Here is a 4,181-nt window from a genome sequence, read left to right on the forward strand (position 1 = left end):
AGTGATTGGCCTACTCAGCTGGCAGTCAGGGGGAAGGAAGGCAGCCGATTGGGGGGTTTGAATGGAAGGGAGGCATTCAGCCCTTACACTCTGTCTCTGCAGGAAAGGGCTGTGCTTGGCTGAATGTTTCATTAACCCTTGCAGTGTCAGACTGCAAAGCTTGCCTGTGCTGATAAAGGCGCTAAAGTTGCTGCTGCCCCACTATTGCTTTAATATTGTTATTGCCAGTGTTTCCACTCTACTCTGGATTTTAGTAGTAACGCTTTGCTTCATCCTGTCATGCTGCTGCTTGCCCCCTCCCCTCTTTGTTTGGGTATTTTTCTGCCTGGTGAGCCCTTCCCCTCCCACAGTCTGCTCTCTGCCTCTCTGCCACTCTGCCAAGGCATTCTTGGACTCTGCCACCTCTATACTTGGCTCTCTGCTTCTTTTGCCCTTGCCCTCTTGTCACACTGTATTCTGCCTGGTCATTTTCTCCCTCTCATGCTCTCAATCCCTTTGTAGCCCATATCATTCCCATGCAGAACAACCCAATCTAACGGGCTGTAACTTGCTCACTGTTCCCCGCCCCACACACTCGGTACTTTTCATGGCTTGGCTTCTTCCCTTTGCTCCAGCCTTTTTTATTCTGCTATTAGACAAAGTGTAGGAAATGGCAGTAAGGCTCATGTGTGATTCTCTGTACGTAGAAATGTGTAGCTTTATGTAGGAAAAGAGACAGAGATACACTGAATTTGGGTGCAGTAAAGAACAAATTATCATATATATTTTGTGCATTTTATTTATATTTTTTTGTTTATATTTTTTATATACTTTTTTTTTTTTTTAAAAATTGTCACTTGCCTATTGCAGAGCCAGGCCATTTTAGACAGGTGCCCAAGGCAACCCAGCCTCAATCACATGCCCACTTCTTCAGTGTGCAATCGGTGACATTTCATATAAATTCATATATATATATACCCCCTGAACCCCCGAATCCATGTTAAGGGATTGGGCAGAATACCGGCCAGGATTCTGCATTTTTCGGTAGGGTTCGGATTCAGCAAAATCCATGGACCGAATTCTAATAAGCATAAGCTAATTAGGATTTGGAAGGGTTAAATGTGTAAAAATTTTACACTTCCGTGTTTATGCGGTGACATTAACCCTTCCAAATCCTAATTAGCATATGCTTATTAGGATTCGGTCCATGGATTTGGCCAAATCCGAACCCTGCCGAAAAAGGCTGAATCCTGGCCGAATACCAAACCAAATCCTGGATTCAGTGCATCCCTAATATAAATATATGTAAACTATATAATTACTACTTCATGTCATTAGATAATCCCATTTTAAAGGCACAGTAACACCAAAAAACAAGTGTTTTAAAGAAAGTAAAATATAATGTACGGTCGCTCTGTGCTGATTTAAAGGAACAGTAACACCAAAAAATGAAAGAGCTTTAAAGTAATAAAAATATAATGCACTGTTGCCCTGCACTGGTAAAACTGGTGTGTTTGCTTCAGGAACACTACTATAATTTATATGATAAGCTGCTGTGTAGCCATGGGGGAAGCCATTCAAGCCGGAAAAAAGGAGAAAAGACACAGGTTACATAGCAGATAACAGACAAGTTCTGTAGAATACAATAGTGTTTTATCTGTTATCTGCTATGTGCCTGTGCCTTTTCTCCTTTGAATGGCTGCCTCCATGGCTACATAGCAGCTTATTAATATAAATTATAGTAGACTTTCTGAAGTAAACACACAACTTTTACCAGTGCAGGGCAGCAGCACATTATATATTAGTTACTTTTATACACTTTCATTTTTTGGTGTTACTGTTCCTTTAAGTAAGAATTATGTCTTTGCTTCAGAAAGAAAACTATAATTTATATCAGTGCTGTACAACTTCTGTGACTGAGGGCCGATAATGGAAGCTAAAGCATATGCTACAGTACCGCAAAAAAAAATTAATGATAAAATTGAGAAATATTGGCCTAGAACAGTGGCCCCAACCAGTGGCCCAGGAGCAGCATGTTGCTTACCAACCCCTTGGATGTTGCTCCCAGTGGTCTCAAAGCTATATTTAAAAGTGGCTCACGGGTAAAAAAAAAAAAAAAAAATTTGGGGACCTGACCCAGAACATATGTGTAATATAATGTGTAATTGGATAGAGAACTGGCTGAAAGATGAATTACAAAGAGTTGTGGTAAATGGAACATTTTCTAATTGGACCAGTGTGGTTAGTGGAGTACCGCAGGGGTCAGTCCTTAGTCCTTTGCTTTTTAACTTGTTTATTAATGACCTGGTGGTAGGCATTCAAAGTAATGTTTCTATTTTTGCTCATGATACTAAATTGTGCAAAACTATAATTTCCATGCAGAATGCTGCAGAGCGATTTGACAAAATTGGAAAACTGGGCAGCAAAATGGAAAAGGAGGTTCAATGTTGACAAGTGCAAATTTATGAAATAATATAAACGCTAGTTATACACTAAATCAGTGGTTTTCAACCTTCCTAATGCCGCGACCCATTAATACAGTTCCTCATGTTGTGGTGACCCCCAACCATAACATTATTCCTAAGACCATCGGAAATATGTGTTTTCCAATGGTCTTAGGCGACCCCTGTGAAAGGGTCATTCGACCCCCAAATGGGTCCCGACCCACAGGTTGAGAAACGCTGCACTAAATGGTAGTGTGTTGGGGGCATCATTAATTGAGAAGGATCTGGGGATTTTTGTTGATAACAAATTGTTTAATTAAAGGCAGTGTCATTCAGTGGCTACTAAAGCAAATAAAGTGCTGTCTTGTATAAAAAAAGGGCATTGACTACAGGAACTAGGCAGGGCCGGATTTCAAAACCGTCCGCCCCCGGTCGCATCCCCTAAACCAGTGTTTTTCAACCTTTTTTGGGCAAAGGCACACTTGTTTCATGAAAAAAATCACGAGGCACACCACCATTAGAAAATGTTAAAAAATTTAACTCTGTGCCCAGCAGCAGTGCCCCCCTAGTACATTGGTGCCAAGAGCAGTGCCCCCCTAGTACATTGGTGCCCAGCAGCAGTGCCCCCCTAGTACATTGGTGCCAAGAGCAGTGCCCCCCTAGTACATTGGTGCCCAGCAGCAGTGCCCCCCTAGTACATTGGTGCCAAGAGCAGTGCCCCCCTAGTACATTGGTGCCCAGCAGCAGTGCCCCCCTAGTACATTGGTGCCAAGAGCAGTGCCCCCCTAGTACATTGGTGCCCAGCAGCAGTGCCCCCCTAGTACATTGGTGCCAAGAGCAGTGCCCCCCTAGTACATTGGTGCCCAGCAGCAGTGCCCCCCTAGTACATTGGTGCCAAGAGCAGTGCCCCCCTAGTACATTGGTGCCCAGCAGCAGTGCCCCCCTAGTACATTGGTGCCAAGAGCAGTGCCCCCCTAGTACATTGGTGCCCTGCCTACGGCACACCAGGCAACATCTCGCGGCACACTAGTGTGCCGCGGAACAGTGGTTGAAAAACGCTGCCCTAAACACCCCCTAGATAGGTCAGTATGGGTCTGTATGTGAGTGGATAGATAGGTCAGTATGGGTCTGTATGTGAGTGGATAGATAGGTCAGTGTGGGTCTGTATGTGAGTGGATAGATAGGTCAGTATGGGTCTGTATGTGAGTGTATAGATAGGTCAGTATGGGTCTGTATGTGAGTGTATAGATAGGTCAGTATGGGTCTGTATGTGAGTGTATAGATAGGTCAGTATGGGTCTGTATGTGAGTGGATAGAAAGGTCAGTATGGGTCTGTATGTGAGTGTATAGATAGGTCAGTATGGGTCTGTATGTGAGTGTATAGATAGGTCAGTGTGGGTCTGTATGTGAGTGTATAGATAGGTCAGTATGGGTCTGTATGTGAGTGCATAGATAGGTCAGTATGGGTCTGTATGTGAGTGGATAGATAGGTCAGTATGGGTCTGTATGTGAGTGGATAGATAGGTCAGTATGGGTCTGTATGTGAGTGTATAGATAGGTCAGTGTGGGTCTGTATGTGAGTGTATAGATAGGTCAGTATGGGTCTGTATGTGAGGGGATAGAAAGGTCAGTATGGGTCTGTATGTGAGTGGATAGATAGGTCAGTATGGGTCTGTATGTGAGTGGATAGATAGGTCAGTATGGGTCTGTGTGTGAGTGGATAGATAGGTCAGTATGGGTCTGTATGTGAGTGGATAG

Source organism: Xenopus tropicalis, chromosome 4 (genome assembly GCF_000004195.4).
Source record: "Xenopus tropicalis strain Nigerian chromosome 4, UCB_Xtro_10.0, whole genome shotgun sequence".
Lineage (NCBI taxonomy): Eukaryota > Metazoa > Chordata > Amphibia > Anura > Pipidae > Xenopus > Xenopus tropicalis.